We start from the raw sequence: 21,092 nt of genomic DNA, 5'->3' as shown, positions 1-21,092 counted from the left end.
TTTGAGTAACAGCCTTGCTGGATAAAGTATTCTTGGCTGCATATTTTTCCCCTTAGGCACATTGACAATATCATGCCACTTTGTTCTGGCCTGACAGGTTTCTGTGGAGAGATCTACTGGTAAACTGATTTATCTTCCCTTATTGGTTAAAGTTTTCTTTCCCTTGCTGCTTTCAGGATTCTCTCCTTATCTTTATACTACAATATGTCTTGGTTTTGGCCAAGTTTTATTGAATTTGGTGTGAGTTCTGTGTGCTTCCTGCATTTGGATGACTATTAATTTCCCCAGATTAGGAAAGTTTTCAGCTATAATTTTCTCAAAAAAATAATCTTCCCACTTTTCCATACCTTCTTCTTCTTCTGGTACTCCTATGATAAGAATGTAATTATGCTTTATAGAGTCACTGAGTTCCCTAAGTCTGTATTTGCCATCCAATACTTTTCTTTCCCTCTTCTTTTTGACATCATTATTTTCCATAATTTTGTCTTCTATATCATTAATTCATGCCTCTGTTTCATTCAACCTCATTTCATTGCACCCAGTCAGTTTTGCATTGAGGTTATAGCATTTTTTTAATTTCAGCCTGACTAGTTTTCTGTTCTTTATTCCCTGCAGAAAGGGATTCTCTAGTGTATTCTATGCTTTTCTCAAGGCCAGCTAGTATTCTTATGATTGTTATTTTAAATTCTGGTTCAGACATATTACTTATATCTGTTCTGATTAGATTCTTGACTATGATGTCTTCTAGTTCTTTCTTTGGGAATTAATTCCTCTGTCTTGGCATTTTACCTAGACTTCTGTCTACTGTGTGTTAGAAAACCTGTTAGGTTTCCTGCTCCTGAGAGTAATGGCTATATTAAGAAGAGGTCATATACTTTCCAGGGCCTGATGCATCAGGAAGTTTGTTTGGTGTATGTGGTGTGCTCTCTGCTGTTGTGTTTTGGCAGTTTTTTCCTTCATATAAGTCCCATGCAGAGTTTCTCCTTGCCTGCAGTGTGAAGTGTTTGGACCTGGTCCACTGTTTGGAGAATTTTAATTAAGTATGTTTTGGTCTGCTTGCTAGGAAAGACCATATCCTATTTCTCTTAGAGCTGAAACTTTGCGGCATTATATGATCAGCAGTCTTGGTGCATGCAAGGGGTTCATGCTGGTCTTCTGTGAGGGGCCTGCTGTGCTGGTTCTCAGGTGAACTTGTGTAAGAAAGATGCATCTGCAAAGCACAGGGGATTGGAGCTTGGTGTCAGCATCACCAACCTCCATGGTGTGTGCTGTGTTGCACACTAAAGTCGGTCACTTCCGATGGGTGGGTGGGAGGGAAATGGCATTGCCCTGCCCTCTTATCCCAAGAGTGAGGTGTTTGCACTCCCCACTGTCAGGGGGCCCCCACAGAAGAGCAAACAATCTCCCCTTTTTGCCTCAGGCTTCCATCAGAACCCTGTCTTCACTCTTCCTGTGTCTGAGCTGTCTGTCTGCCTGTGTTATTTCTTAGGCACATGACTAGGTTTCAAAGCTCTAAATTTTAAGGATGGGACACGGTGCAGACTCATGTTTATCCTTTGAGGGTAGCTGTGGCTGGGAGTGGTTTATCCAAAAAAATAATTGCATGACCATGTGAGACTAGAAGTTTATGGTAAAGAGCAGCCAAAAGCTGGGGCTTCCAGGTTAGCTGCCTTCAGCCGGTTCCTCTGCTGCTATGCTAATTAATGGGGCTTCTCAAAAGCACCCACCTTTTCTTCTGTCCCCTGAGAGGTAGTACCACCCCTCCCAACTGAATTATAATAAGGTGAACTGTTTCTCTCATGTAACCCAGGGGATCCTAAGGCCATGCTGTCTGCTCCCAGGCTTTTGCCGTCCTTCCCCACAGGAGCACTGTTAAGCCCACCAGGCACAAATGGTGATGGTGTGGACTTCTAAAACTTCAGACTTACATAGTTCCACTCCTTAGAAAAACTTGTGATAGTCAGCCGTTCTTCTTTTCCCCGTCAATGGTTTTGAGGAAAAGTTTTCTTGTGCAATCCCCTGCATGCTGTTTTCACCCTCTGTCTTTTTCTCTCTCACTCCTCTCTGCATGATAGGAATCCCTTCCCTCCACAGCACCTGTAATTCTTTTCTCCCCCAAATCAACTCTCTGTACCTCCTACCTTCCATGATGTGGCCATTTTTCTGCCTCTAGATGTGCAGTTTGATCTCTCAGTCCTCAGATTTCTTGGGTGTTCAGAATGATTTGATATTTATTTGGCTGTGTATGAGGGATGAGGAAAGCATAGGGTCCACCAACTACTCCTCCATCTTAGCTCCTTGCTAGCTCTTGTCTTTTTGATGATAGTCATTATAAAAGATATGGGTGATATCTCATTTTGGTTTTCATTTGCACTTTCCTGATGGTTACTATTGTTGAGCATCATTTCATGTATCAATTGGATATTTTTATTTCTTCATGGGAAAATTTCTATTTTTTCCTCTGTCTCTTTTTTAAATTCGATTACTTGTGTCTTCACTACTGAGTTGTAGTATTTGTTTTACACACACACACACACACATATATTTGAATATTAGCTTATATCCAATATAGCATGTAAATATATTCTCCCATTCTCTATGTTGCCTTTTCATTTATTCATGTCCTCTGCTGTGCAGAAGCTTTATAATTTGCTGCAATCCCACATGTTGAGTTTCATTTTTTTTGTGGCTTGGGCTTTTGGTGTCATAACTAAATTTTGCCAAGACTTTGTTCTTGATACACTTTTTCTCTATGTTTCTTCTAGGAATTTTATGGTTTCAGATCTTATATTTAAATTTTTAACCCATTTATAATTTTTTGTTTGTTTGTCTTTTTGAGTAGGAAAATATAGGGCCAACTTCATTCTTTGGAATCAGGTTATCGAGTTTTCCCCAGAATATTTTATTGAACAGACTATCCTTTACTTATTGAGTATTCTTGGTTCCTTTGTCAGATATTAGATGACTATATATGCATGAGTACTTGGGGCTCTCAATTCTGTTCCTTTGATCTGTGTTTGTTTTTATGCCAGTACCATACTGTTATGATTACTAAATCTTTGCAATAAAATTTGAAGTCAAGAATTGTGATAATCCAATTTTGTTCTTTTGTTCTCATGATTGCTTTAGCTTTTCAGGGATTTTGTGGTTTCATATACATTTTACAATTATTTTCATTTTAATTTCTATGAAAAATGTTATTGGGATAATGACAGGGATTGCACTGAATCTACAGATGACTTTGGTAGTGTGGACATTTTAACAATATTAATTTTCTAATACATAAACACAAGATATCTTTTCATTTATTAACCTCTTATTTAATTTCTTTCATCAGTGTCATATACATATAAGTGCACAGTTATTTCACCTTATTGGTTGACTTTACTCCTAAGTATTTTTATTTTTATGCTATTGTAAATGGGACTGACTTTTTATTTATATATATTTTTGCAGATAATTTGTTGTTACTGTATAGAAACTACTGATTTTTGCATGTTGATTTGTATCCTGTGACTTTAATGAATTTGTTTATTGTCTAATAGTTTTTTGTACATTCCTTTTGATTTTCTATATATAACATCATGTCATCTAAAAAAAGCCAATTTTACTTTTTTTTCTGATTTAAGTGGCTTTTATTTCTTTTTCTTACCTAATTACTTTGGCTAAGACTTCTAGTACCATGATGAATAAGAGTGGTAAGAATAGGCATCCTTGTCTTGTTATTGATATTAAAAGATTTTAACTTTTCACCATTTAGTGTGAGGTTAGCTGTAGTTTTGCCATATACAGCCTTTATTCTTTTGACATACATCTCCTCTACCCTTAATTCCTTAAGAAATTTTATTTTGAAAGGATGAAGAGTTTTGTCAAACAATTTTTCTGCATCTATTGAGAGGATTATATGATTTATATTTATTTTTATTTTTAAATTTTATTTAAATCCAAGTTAGTTAGCATAGTGTAATAATGGTTTCAGAAGTAGAATTTACTGATTCATCACTTACATATAACACCCAATGGTCATCCCAACAAGTGCCTTCTTTAATGTTCATCACCCATTTAGTTTATCCCCCCATCCAAAGCCCCTCTAACAACTCTCAGTTTTTTCTGTTTAAAGGTCTCTTAGGTTTTCCTCCCTGACTGTTTTTATCTTATTTTTCCATCCCTTCCTCTATGTATATCTTTACTGTTTCTTAAATTCCACATGAGTGAAATCATATGATATTTATCTTTATCTGACTGACTTATTTTGCTTGGCAAAATACATTCTAGTTCCATCCATGTTGTTGCAAATGGCAAGATTTCATTCTTTTTTTTATCACTGAGTAGTATCCATTATATAGTTATGCACCACATAATTTTCATCCATTCATCAGTAGATGGACATTTGGACTCTTTCCATAATTTGGCTATTGTTCATAATGCTGCTATAAACATTGGGGTGCATGTGCTCCTTCAAATCAGCATTTTTGTATCCTTTGGATAAATACCTGGTAGTTCAATTGATGTGTCACAGGGTACCTCTATGTTTAATTTTTTGAGGAACCACCATATTATTTTTGAAAATGGCTGCACCAGTTTGCATTCCCACCAGCAGTGCAAAAGTATTCCACTTTCTCTTCATCCTCTCCAACATCTGTCGTTGACTGAGTTGCTAATTTTAGCCATTTGACGGGTGTTTATTTGTATTTCCATGATGATAAGTGATGTTGAGCATCCTTACATGTGTCTGTTTGCCATCTGGATGTCTTCTTTGGAAAAGTGTCTGTTCATGTCTTCTGCCCATTTATTCACTGGATTATTATTATTTGAATTTTTTAATGTGTACTTATTCTTGAGAGAGAGAGAGAGATTGAGAGTGAGAGCATGAGCAACAGAGGGGCAGAGTGAGAGAGTGACACAGAATCTGAAGCAGGCTCCAGGCTCTGAGCTGGCAGTACAGAGACTGATGCAGGTCTCATATAAATCATGAGATAATGACCTGAGCCAAAGTCAGACACTTAAATGACTGAGCCACCCAGGTGCCCCAAAGATTATTTGTTTTTTGGGTGCTGAGTTTGGTAAGTCTTTATAGATTTTGGAAACTCACACTTTATCCTATATTTCATTTGCAAATATCTTCTCTCATTCCATCAGTTGCCCTCTAGTTTTGTTGATTGTCTCCTTCACTGTGCAGAAATTTTTATCTTGATGAATTGCCAATAGTTCATTTTTGCTTTTTTTCCTCTTGCCTCTGGAGACATATCTAGTAAGAAGTTGTTGTAGCCAAGGTCAAAGTGGTCGCTGCCTGTTTTCTTCTCTAGAATTTTGATGGTTTCCTGTCTCACATTTAGGTCTTTTATCCATTTTGAGTTTATGTTTCTGTATGGTGTAAGAAAGTGGTCCACATTCATTTTTCTGCATGTTGCTGTCCAGTGTTCCCAACACCATTTGCTAAAGAGACTGTCTTTTTTCCTTTTTTCCTGCTTTGCTGAAGATTAGTTGGCTGTACATTTGCATCCATTTCTGGGGTCTCTGTTCCATTGATTTATGTGTCCCTTTTTGTGCCAGTACCATACTGTGTTGATGATTACAGCTTTGTAATACAGCTTGAAGTTTGGTATTGAGATGCCTCCACTTTGGTTTTCTTTTTCAACACTACTTTGGCTACTCAGGGTCTTTTCTGGTTCCATACAAATTTTAGAATTGTTTGTTCTGACTCTGTGATAATGATGATGTTATTTTTATTGGAAACACATTGAATGTGAAGATTGCTTTGGGTAGTATGGCATTTTAACAACATTTTTTCTTTCAATCCATGAGCATGAAATGTTTTTACATTTCTTTGTGTCTTCCTCAGTTTCTTTCAAAATTGTCCTGACAGCAAGAGCCCAGGGCCTGAGACTTTCCAGGGGAATTCTACTAAACATTTAAAGAAGAGTTAATACCTATTATTTTGAAGCTGTTCCAAAAAAAAAAATAGAAATGGAAGGAAAACTTTCAAACTCATTTTATAAGGCCAGCAATACCTTGATTCCAAACCAGAGAAAGTCCCTACTAAAAGGGAGATCTACAGACCAATTTCCCTGATGACCATGATGTAAAAATTCTCAACAAGATACTAGAAAACCAAATCCAACATACATATAAAGAATTATTCACCATGATCAAGTGGTATTTATTCCTGGGATGCAGGGATGGTTTGATATCAGCAAATCAATCAATGTGATACCACACATTAATAAAAGAAAGGATAAGAACCACGTGTTCCTCTCAGTAGATGCTAAAAAGCATTTGACAAGATACAGCATTGGTTTTTGATAAAAGCCTTCAAGAAAGTAGGGATAGAAGGAACATACCTCAAGATTGTAAAGGCCATATAAGAAAGACCCGCAGCTAACTCATATCCTCCTCAATGGGGAAAAACTGAGATTTTTCCCCCCTAAAGTCAGGAACAAAATACGGATATCTACTCTTACCACTGTTGTTCAACGTAGTGTTGGAATTCCTAGTCTCAGCAGTCAGACAAAAAAAGAATAAAAGGCATCCAAATAAAAGGAAGAAGTCAAACTTCTCTTTGCAGGCGACTTAATACTCTTTGTGGAAAATCTGAAAGACTCCACCAAAATACTGCTAGAACTGATACATGAACTCAGCAAAGTTGCGGGATATAAAATCAATGTACAGAAATTGGTTGCATTTCTATATACCAAAAATGAAGCAGCAGAAAGAGAAATCAAGGAATTGATCCCATTTACAATTGCACCAAAAACCTTAAAATACCTGGGAATGTACCTAACCAAAAAGGTAAAAGTTTTGTAAGTTGAAAACTATAGAAAGCTTATGAAAGAGATTGAAAAGGATTGTATGATTTGTATTTCCCATCTTATTGTGTGTTGTATCACATTTATTGATTGTGGTATATTGAACCATCCTTGCATGCCAGAGATAAATCCCAGTTGATCATGATATATGATCCTTTTAATATGCTGTTGAATTTAGTTAGTATTTTGTTGAAAGTGTATACCGCTATATTTATAAAGGATATTGTCCTGCCTTTTTTTTTTAGAATCCTTATCTGGCTTGGTATAGTGTTGCCCTCTCAAATAAGTTTCTTTTCTTTCAATTTTTTGAAAGAGTTTGAAAAAAATTGATGTTAATCCTCATTTAAATGTTTGGTAGAATTTAACAGTGAAAGAATCAGGTGTTGGACTTCTGGAAAGTTTTGGATTACTGATTTAATCTTTTACTTTTTATAGGTCTATTTAAATATTCTATTTATTCATGATTCAGTCTTAGTAGGTCATATGTTTCTAGGACATATAGGACTCTATCCATTTCTCCTAGATTATCCAATATGTGGCCATGTAATTTTTGATATAGTCTTTTATAATCCTTTGTATATCTATGACATCATTTATAAGGTCTCTTCTTTCATTTCTAAGGTCTCTTTTCTCCTTTTTTATTGGCTTGTCTAGATAAATTTTTGTCAGATTTGGTTATCATTTCCAAAAACTGCTCTTACTCTTGTTAATCTTTTATATTATTTTTCTGGTCTCAGTTTCATGTATTTCCATTCATGAAATGGAGTAATATTAGTTCTCTAACTTTGTTCTCCTTCAGTATTGAGTTGGCTAATATAGTTGTTTTGCCTGTCCATACAAACTTTAGAAGCATTTTTTCAATAGCCACAAATTAGCTTGCTGGAATTTTGATTGGGATCTCTTTGAATTTGTAAATTCAAGTTGGGAAGAATTGACATCTTTACAATGAGTCTTTCTATTTAATAACATGAAATATCTATCTACTTATTTAGTTCTTTTTTGGTATCTTTCATCAAAGTTCTGTAGTTTTTCTTATATGGATCTTCCCAATATTTATATTTGTACAGAATTATTTATTTTTTCATAGGGGATACCAATGTAAATGATATTGTGTCTTTAGTTTCACAATCCACTTGTTAATTATTGATATATTGAAAATCAATTAACTTTTATATATGAACCTATACCTTGTATCCTTACTATTATTGTTTATTCATCAGTTTTTACAATTATTATTCTTCTTTTGGATTTTTTACATAGGTGATCATGTCATCTGTAAACAAAGACAGTCTTATCAGTTCCTTTTTAATCTATATACCTTTTCTTTTTTCCCACTTTTTTCTTTTCTTTCTTTCTTCCTTTCTTTCTTGTCTTATTTCTATTATCTTTTTAAAGTCTGATTCTCAGCCACTGTAACAATGATTGGTTCACATGCCATATAAACTATAATGATATGGTTTGTGTTACAGGTATACTACTTTTTAGTTTGAATTCCAAAACCCAATTTTGGTATTAGGTAGATAATTTTTCTAGCTCTTCTGAATTAATTTATGATAAAAATTTTTGGAAATTTATATAATAAAGAGAGAGATTATTGCTCCCCAAACCCTCTCACCTTTTTGGTGGCCATAATTTTACACTGTGCAATTCCATTTGGTTACCTGTTTTCAAAAATGGACTTGACTATAATTATCTAACAATAAAATAACACTGGCACTTCTAATTGACTTTCTATCCTTGTCCTGAGATGAGGTACTTACCCACATGTCTTTCAACTTTTTTTTTCCATAATTTAACTCATGCATGATAAAGCTTATTTTGTAAAGAGACTCATCATTCCAGTGAGATGAGATTCCCACAGTCAGTTTTATACACTTTCTACCACTTCTCTCATGAGGTAAGAATGTTTGATGCAAACAAAACACATGTTACTTTGCCTTGGCCTACTAGTGTTCCTGGGTTGGTGAAAATTAGGTCTCACCAAGAAAGGTTGATTTGCTAATTGCATGAATTTGCTTTTGTTAACTAAAGGTATCCAGGATTTATGAAAAATCAACTAAAATTTTATGCCCCCCCACCTTCAAACAGAGTTGCATTAACCACAACCTATGATTTTTAAATCTAACTATGATGCTGTATTGGCTTATTATGATTTTCTATCTATAATTATAGCCTAGTTAGTTTTCATCCATATTTATATATCAGTGCTTATGGCAGTGCACCACTTATAGAGACTGTGCACATGACATTGGTATAGGCAATTTCATTATTGGTTTTTAAGTTTGGAAATAATAAAATTATATCTATGTACTTTTATGAGTGTAGCAAATTGAGTAAAGAAATCATTATTATGTTATGGTTAACAACTCTTATCCTTTAAAAAACTATCTCTTTTAATATCACTTAATGAGCCACTAAATATATTCATTAGAATCATTTAAATGCTCCAAAAAACATAAGTGTGAAGTATACCATCTGAAGATGGTTCAACACAGTTCATAAGGCATAAAATGTGTCATGAGCTGCTACTCAACTGCATGCTTTACTCACTGGGAAAATCGAGACTTGTCTTCTTTTTCCCACTGAGCTCTAAAGGTTGCAACAAGTTTTCCTTGAAAGGTCCTTAAGTGGAAAAATTTCTGTACTCATCTTTTATAGTATAGAATAAAGTTGAATACACTAGCTATGAAACATGGTAGAGAATGCTTTCCTACTCAGTTATTTTCCCTAAATTTCTTTTACTTGGGTCAGATAATAATAATTTTTTAGGTGTGAATCAAATTCTTATGGTTTTTCTTTAAAAAAAAATCTCAGATACATCACTGTGGCCTGAGTTAATGCATTCCCCTAGAAATACAACATCAGTTTGTACGTGAAATCTTTGCTTTCTTGGCTGAGATCAGTCAGGGACAATCATTTTCTCAATTTGAGCCTGGAGGTATTTCCAACAAAGAGATACATGTTTGTTGTTCTCTAGAAGAAGAGGGAATGTATTTGCTTCAAGAGAATATTACCGTCGTCAATTTAGAAAGCTCAAAATGTATGTGCAAAAAAAACTATAAAATGCCATATGCGTTCACCCCTAAAATTATGATAATAAAAATGCTAATAATGTGTCTATTCCACATAATTTAAATGCCTCAATTTTCCTATATGCAAGAAATGAGTGGGCAAATTTATCTTATCTCTAGGCCAGAGGCATTGTGAAGAATTAATTTTACAATTATTTTTCCTTCTTTAGATGAAAGTTGCTAGGACTATATCAATAAAAATTATGTTATAAGACAGTCTTTATATTTCAGACAGGCTGCATTTTGGAAATCTGTGCTCCTTGAGTTTCACAATGATTATTTATGTCAAAACTTTGTTCCAGTTGCCTTTGATAAGCATCATAAATACAATGAATTACTTGTGCTTTCTTTTTAAAACTGACTTTGAATCTTTTAATACAAGTTTCTTAGTCACAATAGACTTGTTTCCACTTGCAGTGCATATAGTAATCTTGACTGCAGCTTCCTGCAGGGTCTAGGATATCCTGCCGAGCTTCACATGACCAACATTATAACAGTACTGCTTGCAACCCACTGCTTGTTTACTTCATATGCTCAACTCAAGATTATTCATCTCTTTCCCCCCAGATGTTAGTTGTCATTTAGCTCCTGTGACTTTTTAAAATCTTCTAAACAAGGTCATTTTAGATTTTCTGGCCAAGATAGTAGCCAGCCAGTGATTTTCCCAGACTTCCACTGAAAACAAACAAAAAAAAGCAAAACAAAACCAACAAGCAAAAACACAGATGGAGAAGGAAGGTTATCAGCAGCAATGGCAAGTCAGAAAATTGATTAAAATATATCAGAAATTAAGAAGTTTTCTAATAACCAAAAAAGTTCTGCTAGGGAATATCAGGACCATTCAGAAAAGCGGTAAATCAGAACTTAGACCCAATGTGTTTCTCTGCATCAGAGGTATGGATTATTTGCTCACCTGAAGGGAGGTATCCATACCTCATACCATATTGGATCTGCTTTATGAGGCAGGCAGGCAATAGTCAGCAAGAACTTCACTTTCCTATTCTCCCACTGGTATTTCTTTTTGTCTGCATCACTTATCAGATAAATTTCTCGGCAGTGTTAACTGGAAAGAGTGGGAAAGCAGTAGAGCGCTACATCCTGGGATGTGGAATCAGTGACAGAGAATGGGTGGAACAGAGCCCTCTGGGGGTGCAGTTTTATTGGATTGTTTTCAGTCAGGAAGAGAATTACAGACTGCTTCAAATTATCTGGAAAAAAATGCCCTCCTTGCAAACTGAAGTTCAGGCATGGTGAGTAGGCAGTCTCTTCTCAATCCAGCAGAGCCATGCTACAGGAATGACTGATACATATTGCAAATGTGGCTTTGGTCTGTGGCAACAAGCAAGCAAACAAAATACTAGTGATATAAGCAATACTTTTAACAGCCACTAGGCTGATGCTTCTCAGCATGTGCTCCATGTACCACCTGCACTTGCCTCACTTTGGAAGCTCGTTACATGTATAAATTCCCCAGTCTCCTTTTTTTGCCCCCCCCCCCACTTCTCAGCTTTGTTGTGATAGCACCCCCACAACTTGGGTGACTAACAACAGCAAACATCTGTTTAGTGCTCAGAAGTACTAGAGCTTTGCTCTACATCACTCCCTGGCATATGTTGTTCTCCCAACAGAGGTCAGCATCAAGAGATGGATTGGAACCACATAATTTTATTTGAAATGAATCTTTGGATGTTGCATGTGTCATACATACATTCTATTGTTCAAAGCAAAATACCAGTAGGAATATCCTACACACCATATAGTATATGTATATTTCTTTTCAAGGAGGGGGTAAAAAACAGTTGTAAAAAATAGTGCCGTCTATCATAACCTCAGAAAACATATTTTGCAGTAGTGTAAGTGGGGCTAATGATTACATTTTAACGGTCTCCCTCTCATATTATATCAATATATATTTAACCTGAGAATCATCAAGCCATGTGAGTAATGACAAACTTTATGTCGTTTCTTATATGATAAAGTGGGGGTTATGCTAAATATGCTAAGGAAAACATAATTTGGAAAAAATTAACTTGGTAGAAATACCTCCTTTGTGTTTTGATAATATTAGAGCCTGTTTAAGATTGGATTAATTGGTGAGATAAAGAGACAACATATTGAAATTAATAGAGATAATATTATGAAGTAGGCAGAGGTAAAATATAACTTGAAGAGATATATATTCAATATCAAACATTTAATCTGGATTAGAAGAATTGATGAGCATAATTGGCAATATGTAGTATTAAATTCACACACAATATGGAGAACAATCTTGAGGAATCAACCTTAAATATAGAAAAATGTAAATGATGAAATTAATGCAGCAGAAGATGATTAAATATGGAAAATAGATAATGCAAACTTAATATTCAGTTTACCAATATCACAAGTAAGAGAAGAAAATACAACATAACTAATCATAAATAGAGAAGAAAACTTTATGTATAGAAAAAAATGAGTTTGCACATTGAAAGAGCACAGGTAATATCAAATTGTTGAAAGGTATATATGCGTAAATTATTATACATTTATATAATATTTACATATTATATATAGAATATATAAAGCTTTTTAATTTCAAGAAAACATTTTTAAAATGCCCAGGAAAAAAAAGGAGGTTTCTTTAAACATTTCTCTGTGTGGCATCAGACTTCTGTTGAACATCACTGAGCCAATGAAGCATCTTCTATAGATATTCGAAGGAAAATGTTATAAACTCAAATTTCTAAATCTAGACAATTCATTTTACTAATCTAAAGACAGTAAAATAACAATCCCATATTTTCAAATCTCAGAAAGTGTACTATCTATATTTTTCTGCTGGTGTATCTCAAATACAAGAGTTTTCTAAATATGCCAGAAAGAACTCTTTTAGAAGTTATATAGGGGTGCCTGAGTGGCTCAGTCGGTTAAGCATCTGACTTCAGCTCAGGTCATGATCTCGCAGTTGGTGAGTTTGAGCCCCGTGTTGGGCTCTGTGCTGACAGATCAGGGCCTGGAGCCTGCTGCAGATTTTGCATCTCCTCTCTGCCCCTCCCCACTCGCACTCTGTCTCTTGCTCTGTCTCAAAAGTAAATGAACATTAAAAAAATAAAAACAAAAGAAAGTTGTATAAGGAAAAGTAATAGCTATCTGGATCTAAAAATAACAAAATACAGTCATATGAATATTATATACAGGCCTATGATAAATTTGAATTTTTAAATTAGGCATAGTAAGAGATTAACCACAATGAATAATAAAATAGAACAATTGTAACAATATCTGTAATAAAAGTTAGGTGAATGTGGTGTCTCTCTCTCTCTCTAAATATCTTATGGTGTGTACTCACCCTTCTTGTGATGTGAGATGATGAAATGTCTATGTGATGATATGAAGTGAGGTGAATGACAAAAACATTGTGATGTAGCCTTATTGGCCTTATGACGATAAGCCAGAAAGAGGATCATCTACTTCTAGACTGCTGTTGACCACAGGTAACTGAAAGCATGCAAAACAAACCCACATATAAGGGGGACAGCTGTATTGATCTTAGTTAATAATGTATCAATATGGGTTCACTAATTGTAACAAATCTACCATACTAAAATAACATTAATAGTAAGGGAAACCAGGGGCGCCTGGGTGGCGTAGTCGGTTAAGCGTCCGACTTCAGCCAGGTCACGATCTCGCGGTCCGTGAGTTCGAGCCCCGCGTCAGGCTCTGGGCTGATGGCTCAGAGCCTGGAGCCTGTTTCCGATTCTGTGTCTCCCTCTCTCTCTGCCCCTCCCCCGTTCATGCTCTGTCTCTCTCTGTCCCAAAAATAAATAAACGTTGAAAAAAAAAAAATTTTTAAAAAAATAGTAAGGGAAACCAGGTATGGAAAAATCTGTACTATCTTTATAATTTTTCTGTAAATCTAAATGTTTTTAAAAATTAAACTTTATTTTTAAAAAGACTATGGAAACTTCACTGACTTGTGGATTATGGTGTTACTAGAATTGAATTTATATCTTAATATTAGGAAAAAATTATAAACTTTATTCTAAAGAGAAGAAAATTTTTATTTTGGAGGTGGAAGGTGGACTGATGAACAAAGAAGGTGTTAGTAAGGCATGATCACAGCTTCTTATTTCAAACTTATACAGATACAATTTCAAAAGCGTGTATTTCACCAACCTACAAAAATATACATCTGGCAAAGATGAGAATAATGGTGATATACAGTAACAATTATTTGGTTCACTATCAATGGGTAAAGATTCTAGCCCTCATTTGAAAAATTAACTAGCTGTATGTAATTATTCCTTTACCTTCTCTACAGATGAAGTTGCTCATGAATGAATGGTGGGATTAGTTAAACTGTGAGAGTTTGCTATCTCTAAAACCTCTGACTTTGTGTTTAAGTCAGGAACATTCAAATTAGGGCTGCTGCTAATAATACTATTTTAATCACACCAGACCTTTGATAATTGAGATGATATTAGGACCTGACTTGGGTGGTGGTCCAGGTTTAATTCTGTTATCTGAGAATGAGTGTTGATTGTATCCCTTCTAATATGCCAATGGGTCTAATTTTTGGTAAATAAATGACTATTGCATTGATAAAGAAATATTGTAAAAAATATAGTCTCTCAGAAATAGTGTAACTGAATCATTTAATACCATGGCATTGACTTTACCTCAGGTGGACAAAGGCATTGAATATGAATAGCCTCTTTGCAGTTTTGAAGAAAAAGCTGTTGTATTTACCACCTATTTAAAAGTTCTGGGGGCGCCTGGGTGGCTCAGTCGTTTGAGCGTCTGACTTTAGCTCAGGTCATGATCTCACAGCTTGTGAGTTCGAACCCCACGTCAGGCTCTGTGCTGACAGCTTGGAACCTGGACCCTGCTTCAGATTCTGTGTCTTCCTCTCTCTCTATCCCTAACCCACTCACATTCTATCTCTGTCTCTCTCAAAAATAAATAAACATTAAATTTTTTTTAAATAAAAAAATAAAAGTTCTGTATATTACTTACAAAGACTTTTTCAATATATTCTTTCTAGATTTCAGAGATAAGAAAAAATTATGTCTCCCTTTGTAAATTAAACTACTATGTTTGATTTATAATTTAGTGTCTGTAGTTCATTTTCTCTTTTAGCCCTTGGCTTCTAGGAAATATTGAACCAAGTTTTGCTCCCAAATAGATCTTCCTTCAGCCTAGGTTCTCTAGGACAATTTATTTCCTAATATTTGTTGTTTTGTTATTTGTTTATATTTTTTTATTTTTATTTTTTTAGTCTATTTATTTATTTTGAGAGGTAGTCCACAAGAGGGGCAGAGAGAGAGAGAGAGAGAGAGGGAGAGAGAGAATATCCCAAGCAGGCTCTGCACTGTTAGTGTAGAGCCCAATACAGGGCTCGAACTCATGAACCACATCATGAGATCACGACCTGAACCAAAGTCAAAAGTTGGACACTTGACAGGGGGAGGAGTTAAGATGGAGGAGAAGTAAGGGGACCAGGATTTTCCTCCTCCCTCAAACAGCTGTTTTGAGGGCAGAACACCCTGGAATACAGTCTGTGGAGTGACAGAAATATTTCCATAGGTGCACATCTACAGCTTGGAAGGACAGAGGTGTGTGTTTGAGAATTGGGAGAGATAAAACAGTGGGTGGAGTAAGCACGGTGGGGAGGGGACCCCTTCTGTAGAGACACAAGGAAGAGAAGAGAGGCTGTTGAAGTGTGGGATTGTATTTGGACAAGAGTGAAACCTCTCCGGACTACAGACGGAAACAAAAAAATACAAAGAGAGCCATTTTCTACTTTACAAATAGCTTTTGGAGCTAAAGATTGAAATTTCAGGGGTGTACAGCTTTGTCCAGACCAGAGCCACTGCTGTGTGTATCTTGGAGGAGAGGGGAGCCAGCCACAGGTGCAGTAGCAATCTTGGGTGCACTGGGAGAAAATAGTCCCCTCCCTCTAGTCCTGTGTGAAGAGGGTTTATTTCCCTCCCAAGGACAAAAGACCCTGCAGGTGCCAGCCATATAGGCAGGGTGGAGTGGTGCTACCCCAGAAACAGGTCTGTGTGATACAGGATCCTTTAAGACATTGGGTTTTGAATCCCAGCCAAGTGCCTACAAGGCACTGGAGACTGTGGAACAGGACAAGCTGGCTGCCCAAGATACTCTGTGAGGACTGCCTGAACAGTAAGGGTTGAGACACCAGGTGGGAGAGGAGAGACTGGGTTGTTACCATTTTTCTCCCATCACCAGCATGGTGGGGCTTCAGAGAAGGGCACAGCCACCCCCAGTGGAGGCTGGACCCGCTTACACCAAATCCTATCTCTCCATGACTGGCAACTGCTTATCTACTGGAGCCAGACTGGCACTGACTGAATCAGACAGTTTCTCCTCCAGACCAGCACAGCCACAGATCCCAGACACCAACACACAACTGTCCTGGGTTTTATATGTTAGTCTATTATTATTATTGTTGTTGTTGTTATTAATATTATTATTTCTCTTTTCTTCCTTCTTCTCTTTTCCCTTCTTTTTCTTTCTACCCTCCCCCCCCCTTTTTTTCCCCTTTTTCTTACCTTTGGAATCAGGCTCATAGTTTGTGATTTGATTTTTGGCCAATCCTTAATCTATCTATCTATCTATCTATATATCTATCTATCTATCTATATATCTATATCTATAGATATAGATATCTATCTATATATCTATATCTATATCTATATAGATATAGATATATAGATAGATATCTATATCTATATATATCGATATCTATATATCTATCTATAGATAGATAGATAGATAGATATATTATTTTTTCCTTTCTTTATCTGTTCTAGTTGTGTGCTTGTTTAATCAGGCATTTTTACTCTATTTTTTATTACACCTTTTCTGTATCTCTTTCTTCTTTATTTTCTTCTCTCCCTGTCTCTCTGGATTAAGCCTTATAATTTCTGTAAATTTCTGTATAATTTCTGTATAATTTCTGTAATTTCTGTACTTTCTGATTCTCTGACTGGTCTTTTTTTTCCCCTTTCATTTCTCTCTTTGTATGGGATAAGGTTTCCCTCCCCACCCCTTTTTATCTTTTTTCCCAGGCTTGCATCAATGAACAAATCAAAACACATCTGGTGGAAGTTCCAAACAATCCACCATTCTGAGCAATGAGATAGAACAGCCAAAGACACAACAAAAGAGTACATGCAACACACTCCAAAAATACTTCCTGAAGTGCTAGGCCCTGGGCAGTGTGCGACCTGTTTTTAGTACAGTAGTACTCACAGGTGTAGGACACATAACAAGCTATTAATACACATAAAAGACAGAAACCTAGCCAAAACAATGAAATGGAAGAATTCTCCTCAAAAGAAATACCAGTAAGAAATGACAGCCAGAGAATTGCTCAAAACAAATTTAAACAATATATCTGAACAAGAATTTAGAATTATGGTCATAAGACTAATAGCTGGGCTTGAAAAAAGCATAGAAGACAGCAGAGAGGCTATTGCTGCAGAGATCAGGGACCTAAGAAATAGTCATGATGAATTAAGAAATGCTATAAATGAGACACACAATAAAGTAGATGCAGTGACAGTGAGGATGGAAGAAGCAGAGGAGAGAAAAAGTGAAATAGAAGGTAAAATTATGGAAAGTGATGAAGCTGAAAAAGAAAGAGGGAAAAGAAGTTACTAGACCAAGAGGGGAGAATTAGAGACCTAGTGATTCAATGAAACAAAATAATATCCATATCATAGAGAGAAAATGGGGCAGAAGGTTTATTTGAACAAATTATAGCTGAGGACTTCCCTAATCTGGGGAAGGAAACAGACATCCAAGTCCAGGAGGCACTGAGAATTCCCTTCAAAATCAACAACTGGTCAACATCACAACATATCATAGTAAAACTGGCAAGATACAAAGAAAAAGAATTCTGAAAGCTTCTAGGGAAAAAGGGCCTTAACCTACAAGAGTAGACACATAAGGGTAGTAGCACACCTGTCCACTGAAACTTGGCAGGCTAGAAGAAAGTGACAGGAAATATTCAATGTGATGAATAGGAAAAATATCAGCCAAGAATCCTTTATTCAGCAAGGCTGTCATTCAGAATAGAAGGAGAGATAAAGCCTTTCCCAGAAAAGCAAAAACTAAAGGAGTGCATGACCACTAAACCAGCCTTGCAGGAGATCCTAAGGGAGACTCTGTGAGTGGAAAGCAGAAAACACTACCAAGGACCAGGGCTTATCACCACAAACATGAAACCTACATATGACACAATAAGACTAAATCCATATCTTTCAATAATCACTGAATTTAAATGAACTAAAAGCCCCAGTCAAAAGACATAGGATATCACAATGGATTAAAAAAAAAAAAAGCTCCATCTGTATGCTGCCTACAAGAGACTCATTTTAGACCTGAGGACACCTGCAGATTGAAAGTGAGGGGATGGAAAACTATCCATCATGCTATGGGATGTCAAAGGAAAGCTGGAACAGCCATACTTATATCAGACAAACTAGATTTTAAAACAAAGATGATAACAGATGAAGAAGGACATTATATCAAAATTAAGGGGTCTATCCATCAAGAAGAGCTAACAATTAAGCCCCCAAAATGAAGGCACCCAAAGATACAAATCAATTAATCACAAGCATAAATAAATGTGTAGATAAAAATACCATGATTGTAAGGGATTTAATACTCCACTTACAACGATGGAAAGATCATCTAGGCAGAAAATCAATAAGGAAACAGCTCTGAATAACACATTGGACCAGATGGACTTAAAAGAAATATTCAACTTTTCATCCAAAGGCAGCAAAATACACATTCTTCTCGAGCAGACATGGAACATTCCCTAAAATAGATCACATATTAGGTCACAAAACAGCCCCCAACAAATATAAAATAATTGAAATCATATCGTGCATATTTTCAGATGACAATGCTATGAAACTTTAAATCAATCACAAGAAAAAATTTTGAAAGCCCCAAAACACATGGAGGTTAAAGAACATCCTACTAAAGAATGAATAGATCAACTAGGAAATTAAAGAAGAAATGGAAAAATATATGGAAGCAAATGAAAATGAAAACAATATAGTCCAAACCCTTTGAGATACAGCAAAGGAAGTCCTAAGGGGAAAATACATTGTAATCCAGCCTATATCAAGAAGTAAGAAAGGTCCCAAATACAGAACCTAACCTCACACCCAAAGGAACTAGGAAGAAAGCAGCAAAGTAAGCCCAAAGCCAGCAGAAGAAGAGAAATAATAAAGATTAGACCAGAAATAAACAATATAGAATAAAAAAAAACAGTACAACAGATCAATGATCTAAGAGCTGTTTTTTGAAAGAATAAACAAAATTGATAAACCCCTAACCAGACTTCTCAAAAGGAATAGAGAGAGGACACAAATAGATAAATTCATGAGTGAAATTGGAGAGATCACAACCAACACCACAGAAATTAAAGAATATTATGAAAAATTATATGGCAACAAATTGGACAGTCTGGAAGAAATGGACAAATTCCTAGACACCCACACACTACCAAAAATCAAAGAGGAAGAAATAGAAAATTTGAACAGACCCATAACAAGAGAATAAATTAAATCAGTCATTAAAAATTTGTCAACAAATAAAAGTCCCCGGCCAGATGGCTTCCCAGGGGAATTCTACCAGACATTTAAATAGAGTTAATACCTATTCGTCTCAATCTACTCCAAAAAATATAAATGGAACGAAAGCTTCCAGACTCATTCTATGAAGCCAGCATTACCTTGATTCTAAAACCAAAGACCCACCAAAAAGAATCACAGGCCAATATCCCTGATGAACATAGATGCAAAAACTCTCAACAAGATACTAGCAAATCAAATTCAACAGTATATTAAAAGAATTATTCATCATGATCAAGTGGGATTCATTCCTGAGTTGCAGGGCTGGTTCAATGTTCACAAATAAATCAATGTGATACATCACATTAATAGAAGCAAGGATAAGAACCATATGATCCTGTCAATAGATGCAGAAAAAGCATTTGACAAAATACAGCATTCTTTCTCAATAAAAACCCTCAAAAAGTCAGGATAGAAGGAACATCCCTTAACATCATAAAAACATATATGAAAGGCCCACAGCTAATATCATCCTCAATGGGGAAAAACTGAGATCTTCCCTCTGAGATCAGGAACATGACAGGGATGTCCACTGTTAACATAGTGTTGGAAGTCCTAGCTTCAGCAATCAGACAACAAAATGAAATAAAAGGCATCCAAATTGGCAAAGAAGGAGTCAAACTTTCAGTTTTCACAGATGACATGATACTCTACATGGAAAACCTGAGAGGCTCCCCCAAAAAACTGCTAGAACTGATATATGAGTTCAGCAATGTCATAAGATATAAAATCAATGCACAGAAATCACTTGCATTTCTACACACCAATATTGGAACAAGATATCAAGGAATGGATCTCATTTACAATTCCACCAAGAACCATAAGATACCTAGGAATAAACCTAACCAAAGATGTAAAACATCTGTATGCTGAAAACTTTAGAAAGCTCATGAAGGAAATTGAAGAAGACATAAAGAAATAGACAAATATTCCATGCTCATGGATTGGAAGAACAAATATTGTTAAAATGTCAATACTAACCAAAGCAATCTACACATGCAATGCAATCCCAATCAAAATAGCACCAGAATTCTTCACAGAGCTATAACAAACAATCCTAAAATTTGTATGGAACCACAAAAGACCCTGAATAGCCAAAGTAATGTTGAAAAAGAAAACTGAAACTGAAGGCATCACAATCGTCGAGCCTCTATTGCAAAGCTGTATTAGCCTCTATTACAAAGCTGTAATCATCAAGAAAGTATGGTATTGGCATAAAACAGACACATAGACCAATGGAATAGAATAGAGAACCCAGAAATGTACCCACAAATATATGGCCAACTAGTCTTCGACCTTGCAGGAAAGAATAACCAATGGAAAAAAGACAGCCTCTTCAGCAAATGGTGCTGGGAGAACTGGACAGCAACATGCAGAAGAATAAACTCAGATCATTTTCATACACCATACATGAAAATAAACTCAAAATGGATGAAAGACAGGAAACCATCAATATCCTAGAGGAGAAAATAGGCAGCAACCACTTGGACCTCAGCTGCAGCAACTTCTTGACATTCTCTGAAGGCAAAGGAAATATGAGCAAAAATTAACTATTG

Source organism: Prionailurus viverrinus, chromosome C1 (assembly GCF_022837055.1).
Source record: "Prionailurus viverrinus isolate Anna chromosome C1, UM_Priviv_1.0, whole genome shotgun sequence".
Taxonomy (NCBI): Eukaryota; Metazoa; Chordata; class Mammalia; order Carnivora; family Felidae; genus Prionailurus; species Prionailurus viverrinus.
The sequence above is the reverse complement of the archived record's forward strand: the minus strand, read 5'-3'. Positions refer to the sequence as shown.